The sequence below is a fragment of the Protopterus annectens genome, chromosome 3.part0, assembly GCF_019279795.1.
Source record: "Protopterus annectens isolate FY-2018-M chromosome 3.part0, PAN1.0, whole genome shotgun sequence".
NCBI lineage: Eukaryota > Metazoa > Chordata > Ceratodontiformes > Protopteridae > Protopterus > Protopterus annectens.
Genome location: NC_056731.1, coordinates 1981377396 through 1981392255, shown reverse-complemented (window position 1 = coordinate 1981392255; position 14860 = coordinate 1981377396).

The window sequence follows — 14860 nt, the reverse complement described above, 5'->3', positions numbered from 1 at the left end:
CAACGGAACAGTGGCATCATGACTCCTGTATCACAAAGCAATAAGAAAACAAGAACAACTAGTTTTAGTTAGTTTAACTTCAGTGCACAAATCCACATTAGCATGGAAACTCCACTTCATTAATTTTTCCTGACAGGTATTGCAGCTGTAAAACTGGGGGGTGGGGCTCCCCCCCCCCCGCTCTATGGTTCTGGCACCCATGCTTCTACTGGTAAACAAGAGTGCTTTGAAAGTCATCCTCGACTGATAAAGAGGTTTAGCTTCTGGAGAATTGGATCTGAAGCTGTGTGAATTATGAGCTCATCAACATGTGTAGAAGAAAAAATTCTCACTTCCATGAGCTCAAAATCAAGTTGCCCATTGTTATGCTGTTCTGTGTTTTTTCTATGTGATCTGGATAAAGTATCAGCAAGACAAAGAAGTTTGCCTTTTGTGTAAACAAGAGTGAAATTGCAGTTTGAACAGCATACATTGCAATCTGGTTGGAGATGAATGCATAGGCTTTCTGAATATAGTAACAAGAGGTTGGTGATCAGATTCGATCTGGATAGGTTGACCATAAATATAATCATGAAAATTCAAACATGCAACCACTAGTGCCAAAAGTTCTTTGTCAATCTCGGCATATTGCATCGCGGTCTGGGTAAGAGTTCTCAGTGCATAGGTCTACCCTCTTGAAGAATGACTTCACCTAGACCAAACTTAGAAGCATCACATGAAAGAGTAACTGGTTTGTCAACATCATAGTAGCTGAGAGATGGTGGATTAGCAATTTTATGTTTCAGGACATGAAATAGTCTTTGGTGCTATTCTGACCATGACTAAATTGCATTTTTGCATGTCAGCTATCTTAGCGATGCTGTAAATTGGCTTAAATCTGGAATTAACTTGCCAAGATAGTTGACTATGCCAAGAAAATGGTGTAGGGCTTGAGCATTATCTGGAGCAGGCATCTGGAGAATTGCTGCTTGCTTGGAAGCATCTGGCCATAAATTTGAACTGATAAATGACCAACTTAAGTAATTTCTTGTAGCCTGAACTTGCACTTCTGAGTATTCAGCTTAAGATTCACTTCACATGCGCTTTCCAGAACTTTCCTGAGGTTTCTGTCATATTCGGCTTCATCGTTGCCTCCTACTAATGTACTATAATAGCACATGGATAGCCTGAAAAAATTTGCTCCATTACATACTGAAAGACTTCACTAGTAGAATTTATTCCAAATGGCATTCTAAGAAATTTGTACTGCCCGAATGGCATACCGAATGTGGTTAGCAATGAAGATTTTCAGTCAAGCAAAATTTTCCAAAATTAACTCTTTGCATCTAAGACAGGAAAAACAGTGGCATTTGGCATGAGGGCAGCAACCTCCTCAACTGTGTGCATAGGATGATGAGGCCTTTTTAATGCTTTGCTCAGATCTCTTGGATCAATACATATTTTGATATCATCTGCATTTTTCTTATGAACTACTACCATGGAGGATACCCATTCAGTAGGTTCTTCTGCTGGACAAATTACTCCTAGCTGCACCATTTTGTCTAGCTCAGCTTTGACTCTGCTCTGCATAGCTACTGCAACTTTCTATGCTGGTCTGATAACTGGGCTGACCTATGGGTCTAACTTCATAGAGTACACAATTGGTGGTTTGCCTAGTTTGTCTGCAAAAATATCAACATACTCAGAAAAAATAGTTTGGGAGACATTGTAACTGTTGTCATGCAAGCTTACATGGTGAACTTATTATTAAATGAAAGCAGTCCCATTTTCAAACTGTACCTGAGACCTAATAATGACTGCATGTGTCTCTTGACTATGACAAATTGCAAGTCATAGTTGCTCCCAGCAGAGTAACATGAAAGCACTACTGACCATTTGGTTTGAATCTCCTCACCACCATAAGCAACAAGCTTTGCACACTTTGTCAAACCAAGTTGTTCTGCAGCTTTTACTCTAGCAAATGTTTCTGATAACATAACATTACAGTTTGAGCCAGTATCTACTTTGAACTTTACAGGACGCCTATTAATCCAAACAGTACAAAAGATCTCATTCTTTGCTCACAAATCTACTGCATTGACTGGTTCACCAAGCACAGACACTCCAATCAACATAAAAGGTAGGGTTGCAGATTTCTAATTGATCAACTTGTCTCTTGGAATGCCCCCTTTTAATGAGAGAATGTGCCTTATTTGATTTACAAAATCTTTTGAAATGATTCCACTTATTGCAAGAATGACACTGCTGACCAAAAGCTAAGCATTTTTCTCTTTTGGTTTGTGATTTCCATCACAATCATGACAGCTGACAATAAAATTTGGTACTGCAGGTAGCTTTGTAGGGCAACCACGGTGGTGCAGTGGTTAGCATTGCTGCCTTACAGCAAGAGGTTCTCCGGTTCGATCCTCGGCTGGGGTGCCTTCTGTGCGGAGTCTGCATGTCCTCCCTGTGGTCGCGTGGGTTTCCTCCGGGTGCTCCGGTTTCCTCCCACATCCCAAAGACATGCTGCAGGTGGATTGGACACTCTAAATTGGCCCTAGGTGTGCATGTGAGTGTGCCTTCTGTGGAAGGTTAGCCGGGCTGGCAACTCGACACCGTAAAACTCCACTGCCATTCAATGTGCGGACAAGGTGATCCGCTGTGGCGACCCCTAACCGGGAAAAAGCCGAAAGAAGAAGAAGAAGACTGCAGGTAGCTTTGTTGGTTTAAAGTTGGTATTAGAAGTAGAGACAACCATGAACCATTTTTGTTTTACTGACCATCAGTGGCGGCTGGTGACTTCAAATCACAGGGGGGCTGCAGGAGACAGCTGAATGGGTGGGGTCAAGGGGAGGGGGTGTGGTCAACCAGAAAGGGGAGGAGCTATGCACAAAACCACAAAAAACTAACTTTAATTAAATACGCTGCCCTGGGTGGCAAACCATCATTACGAAAGTCCAGTCAAGACAAAAATAAGTGTAGAAGAATAAAAATATTTCAATGCATTGGCTGCATGACAGCTTACTTAATATCTAGATGGAAACAAAAGGTTGTGAGGCATGAAAAAATAAATTACTTTTTAAATACATTACTGGAATGCCAGTCAAAATCAAGTATAAGAAAAACCAGAAGCACTCAACTCAAACCACCTCTCCTTGCACTGCAGTTCTAATTATAATATATTCAGCTTTATTAAAGTACCAAGTAGCATGCTGAAAGTAGAAATCTATGTGATGCCCCCACTTGTAAAAATGTTTCTTATCCAAAAAAGACCTGCTGCCTGACAACTTATTTCATGGGGAAAACATGATAAAAGTAAAAAATGAAAAGCAAACAAGAAACAAGCTCAAGATACATTGCTTAAAGGATTACTGTACAGGTTATGGACCACACATGACTGGCATTCTGTTTAGTTTACGGGTAAAGTCTGTAGAGATGACTGGAAGTCTCCAACAAGTTTAATGAGCTTTTTAAAATAATGGAATCCTGTCCTTTAATACCCAAGGCTTATACATTATCTAGTCAAGTATTCTCTGCATGGCAACAACAGAAAGGCTTTCAATGTTGGCAATTCTTTAATAGTATGCTTATTAAAGCTTACTTGCATCTTACTATCTCAGACAAGCTTACCTTATGGTCATTAAAGCATTGCTACTTAAACACAGAGCAACAGGCACTTTGAGTAATAAGCATAAATCTGAGTAATAAGCATAAATCAACAGTACAAAATATGACAGAAACCAGACCATTCTGCAAAATCAAGGACAGATGAAAAGCCACTGTAGTACTTATGCAGTGTGTCCTCCCCATCCAAGGTAGATACAACTACTCCTTGCCTTGCTTGGACACATCCAGAGTCACTACATGGGGGAGTGGGGTGCAACAAGCATGTCACAATTTGAAATTTCTCTGGCTGACTGTGATGGCCCTGACACATTTGTCATACCTCTCAACCTCAAGAGCAAGAAATCTGGACAAAGCCATACACAGAAGTGGGACAAAGGCCCAAAAATAAGGACAATTTTTAAATATTGCTCTAATAAACTTAGAAAGATAATAGAATAGGTCTTGCATTAGTATGAATTTTCTGAAGGGTATAAAATCTGAAACTCAAGCGTCTGTCATTTTCTAACTTCAGTCTTTAGTGATTTGTCACTAATTTGCCAAAAAACACAACTTTATGAAAAATGGACCAAAAATGTGATGCAAAAATATAAAATAGACACACAATACAGCTGCTACCTGCCAAAGAAGGGACACTTTAATATTAGTACTGCTACCTTGAGCAGCTGACAAAATAAAAGAATCTACATGCATTTCAAGTAATCTATAACTTTGATTATTACAGTTATTTCTTAATTGTAAACCCTCCATGTTTTCTTCCAAAATTGCTATTTTTCAGAGGGATTATTAGGGGGAAGAGCAACATTTTGAGCCAAAAATTGGGGACAGTTGAGAGGTTGGCTATGCCTAATTCTATAAAGCAATTTATTTGCATGTACCTCTCAACCTGTTAATGCAGTAAATCTGAACAAGGCCAAATATATTGGGGCACATATAAACAGTACTAAAATTGCTCTTGTATAAATTGAGACAATTGATAGAACAGCTCTTACTTTAACATGCATTTTTCTGAAGGTTATGAAGTCTGAAACTTATTATTTAATGACTTAATTCCTAAATGATTTGCCAGAAAACTACAAATTTTATGAAGAACAAACCAAAAATAAGAAGCAAAAATCTATTCATTCTTTGAAAATCTGGACAGTTGGGAGGTATAGTTCAGCTGGGCCTGTCTGAGTTTGCTGCCCTTCCCCCCTGACAAAATAATGGTTGAATGGAGCCTCTGCAGCCATTCCAATGAACCATTACTTGGCTATTTCACTCAATTTACCATAAACACTAATGTGCATACTGCTTTACTTCTATGATAAGTTGGACTTCATTTGAAAGTTTTATTTTGTATTTTACAGCACAAACACTAAGTCATCTGTTAAACAAAGCAATGCAGTCTCACAATGAAAACTTAGCATTAAAATTTCTCTGCCCTTGAAACTCACATTCATTGAAACAGCATTGAAACCCACATTCAAAGAAAATACATTTTGCCAGTGGCAGATAAAGATTAATTTTGGGCTGTTTTCAAATCATAGGCCCCTTGCATATGAAACATACATGTGCTCTTTGATACACCTTCCTCATTGTACTAAAATTATATTCCTTGCACAATACAGTACACTTGTTAGAGGGTGTTTTAAATTTGTTTTGAACATTTTTCCAGTAAGCAATGAAACAAACCATATGCACCCATAATGGCAAAACTGCCCAGTTGAGAACATTTATCATAAAAAAGTCTACTCAGACTTCCACAGTCCACCATTATTAGTAAATATACACAATTCCACAGTCCACCATTATTAGTAAATATGCACAATTCTACAGTCCACCATTATCAGTAAATATGCACAATTCTACAGTCCACCTTTATCAGTAAATATGCACAATTCTACAGTCCATTATCAGTAAATATGCACAATCTCTGAAGTAAGTCATCTAAATAATTCCACATTAAAGAAATCTGTAACTAATGAAGTGGTTGCTGCTAGCAATCATCTTTATATTGCATGGTTTCATCGAAAAATAAAGTGTCTGTTGCCCCTCAGGAAAAAATTGCCTATATTACATTAAAAAATGATAAGCTAGTAATAATATTGCAAGAGGAAATGGATGGCAAACTGATAACAGACTCATAGTTAGTATCTTCACCAAGGAGAACATTCTCAGTACGGCAGCATCTACCCTTTGTGGGAGTAGAACCCACAGCCTTCTGCATCAAAAGCAAGTACACGACCTGTCGTGCTATAGTATTAACTAGGCAAAGCACTAAACTTCTATTCCCCTGCAGCTCTCAGCTCCTTGTAAAATCTACTCAATACTCAACTGCATCTCAACTTCGCAGCTCAAGAAAACTGGAAAAAGCCAAAATGTATTGGGGGGGGTCAAAAGCCCAAAAAACAGGGACACATTAAACATTGCTTGTATAATCTTGGAAAGTTGCTAGAATAAAATGTTGTGCTGCCACCATACATTTTACTGCCAAGGTCCCTGAGCAAAAAACAGTCAGAGTAACATACCACTACGCTCCATCAGCTGCTTTGTAAAAGAGGGGAAGACTGAAACTTAAATGGCTATCATTTAGTGAATTCAGTTCTCACCATAGCTGTCAACCTCTTAGTACAAAACACCTGGACAAACCCAGTAATGAGGGAATACAGCCCTCAAACATATTCAGTGAATTCAGTTCTTGCCATAGCTGTCAACCTTAGCACAAAAACCTGGACAAAGCCAATAATGGGGGAATACAGTCCCAAATATAGGGACACATTTAAAATATTCATCTTATAAACTTAGAAAATTGCTAGAAAAAAAGGTTGTGCTACTATGTATTCTGAAGAACTTGAAGTTTGAAATTCAAATGCCGGTCAATTTTACTGCGGACAGAACAAAAACAATTTTCAGCAGAGATGCAGGGATTAATACTGCAGACACGTCTTTGTAAAATGGCAGGTCACCAGAACAAATCCACACAAACACAGGGAGGAGATGCAGACTCCACACAGAAGCCACCCCAACCAAGAATCAAACAAGGAAACCTACAGCTGTGAGGCAACAATACTACCACTGCACCATCAAATATGCAAGGAATTAAGCATTCAGAAACCTGAAGTCTGAAATTCAAATGCCTGTCAATTTTACTGCGGACAGAACAAAAACAATTTTCAGCAGAGACGCAGGGATTAATACTGCAGACACATCTTTGCAAAATGGCAGGGCACCAGAGCAAATCCACACAAACACAGGGAGGAGATGCAGACTCCACACAGAAGCCACCCCAACCAAGAATCAAACCAGAAAAACCTATAGCTGTGAGGCAACAATACTACCACAGCACCATCAAATATGCAAGGAGTTAAACATTCAGAAACCTAAAGTCTGAAATCCAAATGCCTGTCAATTTTACTGCGGACAGAACAAAAACAATTTTCAGCAGAGACGCAGGGATTAATACTGCAGATACGTCTTTGTAAAATGGCAGGGCACCAGAGAAAATCCACACAAACACAGGGAGGAGATGCAGACTCCACACAGAAGCCACCCCAACAAAGAATCAAACCAGAAAACCTATAGCTGTGAGGAAACAATACTACCACTGCACCATCAAATACGCAAGGAATTAAACATTCAGAAACCTGAAGTCTGAAATTCAAATGCCTGTCAATTTTACTGCGGACAGAACAAAAACAATTTTCAGCAGAGACGCAGGGATTAATACTGCAGACACGTCTTTGTAAAATGGCAGGGCACCAGAGCAAATCCACACAAACACAGGGAGGAGATGCAGACTCCACACAGAAGCCACCCCAACCAAGAATCAAACCAGAAAACCTATAGCTGTGAGACAACAATACTACCACTGCACCATCAAATATGCAAGGAATTAAACATTCAGAAACCTGAAGTCTGAAATTCAAATGCCTGTCAATTTTACTTCGGACAGAACAAAAACAATTTTCAGCAGAGACGCAGGGATTAATACTGCAGACACGTCTTTGTAAAATGGCAGGGCACCAGAGCAAATCCACACAAACACAGGGAGGAAATGCAGACTCCACACAGAAGCCACTCCAACCAAGAATCAAACCAGAAAACCTATAGCTGTGAGACAACAATACTACCACTGCACCATCAAATATGCAAGGATTTAAACATTCAGAAACCTGAAGTCTGAAATTCAAATGCCTGTCAATTTTACTGCGGACAGAACAAAAACAATTTTCAGCAGAGACGCAGGGATTAATACTGCAGACACGTCTTTGTAAAATGGCAGGGTACCAGAGCAAATCCACACAAACACAGGGAGGAGATGCAGACTCAACACAGAAGCCACCCCAACCAAGAATCAAACCAGAAAACCTATAGTTGTGAAGAAACAATACTACCACCGCACCATCAAATATGCAAGGAATTAAACATTCAGAAACCTGAAGTCTGAAATTCAAATAAATGCCTGTCAATTTTATTTAACATTTGTTAATCAGGACAGTCTGACTTGGAACAAAAAAACTATTTTCAGCAGAGGCCCAGGAAGAAATAATGCAGACATGTCTTTGTAACATGGGAGGACACAAAAGCAAACCCACACACACATACAGGGCGAAGATACAGACCCCACAAAGAAGGAACCCCAGCCAAGAATCAAACCTGAGAACCTGCAGCTTTGAGGCAACAATGCTACTACTACACCATCAAATATCAAGCATTGCAACATTTACAAACCACAGATATTATGAGGAACAGATCAGATCAAATATGAGGCAAAAATCTTCAATTTTTTTTACAAATGGTGGTGGGTAGGGAACTCAAGTCTTTAACACCTGCATACAGGGTGCAGGGTTTAAGCCTGAGGTATTCCCTACCTGAGCACCTGGGGCATTTACACACACACTAAAAGCAGTTACAATACACAAAGTAAATGCAAGTACCATACACAAAGTATAAAAGCAAGTCCCATACATTGTAAACGTAAAAAGCACCATACACTTACCTGTCCGTTCTTCTCCATACATCCTGCCCGTGCAATACTCTGAAGACCCGTGAGATCCCTGAAAGCAAACCTCCTGACGAGACTATTCTGACTGCTGCTGTTGCAGTCCGGCCCCGATGCATCATCCCAGTAAGTCTGTGCACTTTAAAAGTTCACAGACGTCTCCATGTGTTCCCTATGGGTCCTGCCGGACTGCCTGGAGCATGCGCATAGACGTGCAGTAGTCGGGACTACTGCGCATGCGTGAAGTCCGCAAAAATTAAAAAAAATTTTTTTTTCTATTTTTATTTCGTTTTGAGGGGGCTGCAGTCCGGCAGTCCGATAGCATGGGCCGCCCCTGCTGACCATGCTCTGGAATTTGCTTGAAAAACTTGGGGTTTCCCAGGGACTGTTACAGCACCTGCAGCAGCTGTCATGTGCTTGGGCCTGTTTCTATTAACCACGTGCTGCATACTATCAACATGAGCTTTAACACTGTGCCTTCCACTGCTATTCTCATTTGTAAGCATACTTGTGTGCTTTTCTGTAAGCTCATATATCTGACAAATCTCAGTGGCCTTATTTAACATTAAAAACACCACGACCATCAACCACAGGTTAGCAGATACTAACAATAAGGCACCGACCAGGAATGTGATGAATCACAATTTAATCCACAGTTGTTCACATAGACTGAGCGCTTTCTCCAGGTCAACTGGCTTCATCAGAGTCAATTTACTAACATCACCCAGCTTACCATATATACACCCACAATTCATCAATTAATCAATTAAAAATAATTTCTTATCTATCAATCAATAAAATTGAGTTAATTACAACCTAATAAACCCTTCATTATACAGAAACTTTGTACAAATTGATCAATTACCTTACAAAAAATATTATTAGCCAAAAATGAAAAAATATAAAAATATATATATGTGCTAAGTTATATAAAAAACACATATACTAACAATTGTTTGCATATACACATCACATAAAGAATTTCCATTATATTATAACATATAAAAACTGTCATCCAGATTAAATTGTGTTTACTCTAGATGAAATTAAACATTAAAACACATTTTGGTACTAAATACTTCTTTCCCTCAAATAAATGAAGCACGATGTTTTAATACAGGTTTTAATGCAATGCATTCATTTAACCCAGGATATCTTGTGGCATTAAGTCTTATCTGCCACTTTGTTTCACGTAAAGCTACTTGCATGCTCACACTCTGGCTGCTCAGTCAAAATGGCACTCTTACTTGCACGTGCTCAGTACTTATATGCATATGTTGACTCACTGTAAAGTTTCTTAAAGGTATATCATACACAATGATCTAAAAGTACTTTGTCAGACTTTGTAACTAAAACAGATCTCATCATTGTTACAGGATTTTTTTTTTTTTTGCATTGCTATGTATACTACTTTTGATGCAGGAATACCCATTATGTATCTGTAAGGTAAGTGGAATAGTCAGACAATCCCCGTGATTACAAGTATGAAATGCATACAAATATATTTACATGAGTTAGCAGCAAGCTATGTTTGCTGAAGATAATGTTTTGAATTGCACTTTACAACCTAGATGACATTCATTTATGTGTAACTGTCACAGCGCTTTTAATTATGTTTTATATGTAAGTTAATGGTTCTTTGTTTGCTGTTTGTAATTCTGGTATTGGTGCACTTGTACGTGTAGATATGGTTCTCAGTGACTAATCACTTGTACATAACCTACCTGCTTACATACTGAATGAGTGTCTGATGTATCACTGTTCATAATGATGTTGTCAAACTATGTCTGACATGCCTTTCAGTTCAATATAGGTATTGCAGCTGCTTACAACACACTTGTACCCTGTGTTTAGGAATAGTTCTGCACATAGACATTTTTGTTCAATATTTCCAACTGTCTGTTATATAATCAGAAAACAGGATCATATGGTTTGCATATTGCAGGGCATTCATAGTGACTATTAATAAGTGTCTGTAGGGCACTGATATATTTGTATACAGGCAGTATTGTTTTCAGAACATAACCTGTTTTTGTATGTCACAGGCTGTCACTGTGTTAATGATTATACATTATTTCTACTCTGTTGTCTTGCATTCTAAACATTTGATGTTGGGTCAGCCAATGACCATATTCTTTTATTCAGCTCTTTTGCATATGACTTTTATATTTCCCACTGGATTGTCATCTCACTATATCTTAATTATACCAATATGTTAATTGGTGTTTGTTTATATGACTCATTACGCGCACAGACACCTGGGTTACAGTTGACATTCACACACCAACATAAATGCTCAAGGCAAACATACAAGACAGGAAACATGGAAACAGTGATTTTTTTTCAGTCTGCTGTCCAATGTAGTGGAGTATACATTACAATTATTAAACCAATGCAAATCTTAGTGTTATGCTGTCATTTTCATAGTGTTGTTTTGTGAGGTAGGCTCATGTTAGTGTTACATGACATTGTCTTGGAGTGCTTCTCTTCAAATGTCAGGATATGTAAATGTGCTAGCTGTGCACATGTTGGTCATGCATATTGATGGCTGATAAACAAGTGTTCAGGTAATGGCAGTTTTCCACTAGTAAGCTGTGATATGCATGCCACAGTGTTGCCTAGAGTAAGCTGTTCACATTCTGTAATAAATACTGTAGCCCTGACTTGGGCTTGTATTGAAAGCATACATAAAAATATACTGTGCTACATAACCATTTTAGGCCATTTCATCTGAGAATGTGTTTTTAATAACACCTGCAATGTATGCTGATACACCTTTATTCTCATATGCACACATCACAATGAGATGGTACTTAATGTCTGTTGGATTTCAGATGTGTATATCAGTTTCTTATTACTGTAAGCTATGAGTTTCACGGGAATGCACTGACTGATAGACATGTGGTTTTCATTGTAATAATTTTGATTGATGGCCTACATCATATGTTGTTGTACACTTGACTATGGCTATACCTTATTCTAAGGTTTCATACTGACTATTTTCTGCCTGTGCATTGTGTCACAGCGGGTATGTTATCTAGTGATATAGGTGCAGCCATGCATATATACTTTCTTTCTTGTCTTTTGATTCATTTTGACAGAGCATGGGACCTGTGGATGCTCACCCATCAGATGTTAGAGACAACAGCATGCCAAACCGCTGCTCAAGGCCTCTGATAACAATGACAATGATGACCATGAAGGAGATGATGATGACAATGAGAAAGCTGGACCTGCATCTGCAATCAGTTCTACTGCACCCCAGAGGAGATGCTGCCCACCACCACAATAAGATGATTATTGGGAGCAGATCTGTGAGGTAATGACTGATGTCATTCGGACACAGATGAGGGTCATGATGCGAAATATTTTTCCAAGATATGGTGTGAGCTATGCAGTACTCATTCAGACAAATAGCCCAGGAGATCATCTGTGATGTTCATCCCCATCATGGTGGGGCATCCGGTCCACAAGTATTGTCTGTGTGATCCACTTGTGCAATGCTGCCACATTGGAGTTTACTATATAATTTATTGGACTGTATAGGCACATTTGTGCATGCATAGCATTTTGCTGCCATGCTTATGTAATACACGGCCAAACACTGCAGCTATCATGTGACATTTAGTATTATGTTGCAACTGGTGCTTAACACACATTACCACATTAAACTTTCATTCAGCATTCAGCTGTCCATGAGTTTTGGCAGTTAACATGCTGCTACTGCTGCTAGAGTTCCACTGTACACGTGTGGGACTGGCAGCAACTTGCAAACATTTTGCCCATCTTCACATATACCATAGTGGTTTTGGTTTGATTTATGGGTTGCCATGTCATGTCTGATCAATAGAAGGACATGTCCTTGCCCCTATGTTTTGGATGACATTTGTCATGCTGTCACATTGGCATACTGGCATTACATGTGGCATGTATCAGCACTGATGATGCCATGTTGTATCATATAAATGTGTCTGCTACATATGAGCATTCCTACTTTACTGACTGGATAGACCACCAATGTACCATTCTTGTATACACTGTACTAATGATAATTTATTCATTAACATTACAGTATGCCTTCTTTGGCATATGTTATATTTCTGCATCAATTTCTTATTTACATAAATTCACATATTTCAACAAATGCTGTACATATGCACTGATTTATGTACATGTCTCTGCACATATTCTATGTAATAGAGAAACCGCATTGTATCTTGGGACCATGATCAGTCATTGACTTCATGTTAATGTGATGCAGTGTTGTTCACGGGACTGTCCTTTACTCAGCCATACTATGGTCAGTGATATGTAACCACAGGTGTTTATTCCACATGCTGTTTTACATTGGCATGACAGTATATATGTGTATGTGATACAGATTCTTAGCTTGTGTAGCTATGCTTGTTGGTTTTATCTGATTGCACAGTACGGTGGGTGTATGATTTATACATGCCCATTTTTGTTCACATTGGCAGCTTTGCTGCCATGTTATCCTTTATGTGGATCCATGTTGTCCACCTCCCTTCCACCTTTGTAAGTATATCATATATCTTGCTCATATGCATGGCATATGTTCACCTTTGTTGGAATTATCATCCATTTTTATGTAATTGTTTTGTTAGTAGGTCAACTTGTGCCAACTCTATGGGCATCTGCACACAAGTTGCTGGTTAATGCTTGCCATATATCTGTGCTCTTGTTATACTTGTATATTACATGCTATCCAATGTACATTGCTGAAATTCATGTGCACAGCCAGATATTTGTTCTGCAGCATTAATCATAGATTTCTGAATGTATATTATTACCTGTCATTGGTGTATGTATGTATACTGACATTGCATTCTGATATTTTCCTGTTCGACCAATGAAGATTGCACATATCCATCTACACCTGTGTTTTGCCTTTGACATGCATATGTGTGTGACATATGCATTACATTACATGTCTGTTTGGGTTGTGTGCATCTATTGTGTAGGTAGCAGACAGTTTCCTGCTTTGCTACAGTGCTGTTGCTTGGCATTGTGCTTGGTTGTTTGCCTTTTACATGCATGGTCAAAGAATCAATTCTGTCCTCTGCTGATATTCTCCAGCATGCCAGGGCCTGGATTTGCTCATCTGTGCTGTTGCTTGGCTTACACTTGCACTGCTGATAAACTACTTGGGTATTGGAGTCAATATCCATTGTGTACTGTAATCCCTATTTATTACCCTGTAATGCACAACTTCCATTGGTCATACACATCCAGGTATGACTGCCACACAATTTTCAACATGTCATATCGTAATAATGCATATGTACATCTATTTTTCTGCATTTCACCATAGCTAGTATACTTCCCCACCCTATTTGTCAATAATATTCTGCCCAGTTTTGTAGTGTTCTGTCTGTGCACCTTACCTTTCATTAATGTTCATTTCTGACCTTTGTCTGTCATGTCTTGCGATATTTGTTATATATGTGTATACATGATGGTTGGCCTTCTCCTCCTCTTTCCCTGTCTTTACCTTTCTTTCTGTTGTCAAAAAAAAAAAAATAGCACTTATTCCAACCAAAAAAAAAAAAAAAACATTGCCTATGCCACTCTGACTGTCAGATTTTCCTATTTCAACATACATTTTGTGTGTCCCTGTTCTTTACCCATACCCTAACTCTGCTCCCCAAGGAAAGGGAATATTCCCTCACTTAGCAGAACTGTCGACCTTCTGTATATGTCAACCATTTGTGGTCGACAGTCTTGTTTTTAACATTATGATGTGTTGACCTACTGCAGTAGACCTATAAATATATATATATATATATATATATATATATATATATATACAGAAAGATACAGATACAGATATAGAAGATATACATGCTATAGATATAATCACACACACACACAGACACACACACACACACACACACACACACACACACACACACACACACACACACACACACATGCACACACACACACACACACACACACACACACACACACACACACACACACACACACACACACACACACACACACACACACACACACATACGCACACACGCACACACGCACACACGCACACACGCACACACACACACACACACACACACACACACACACACACATGCACGTACACAGAGTAATGCACAGTTATTTTTAATTCAATAGTGCCCATGAAAGCTTTTACACTTTGTTTGAGGAGACTTTGATTCATAAAGAATAATTGAAATCTCGTTAAGCTGTTAGTGTCACTGTAACATACCAAGTACATGTCATAATACC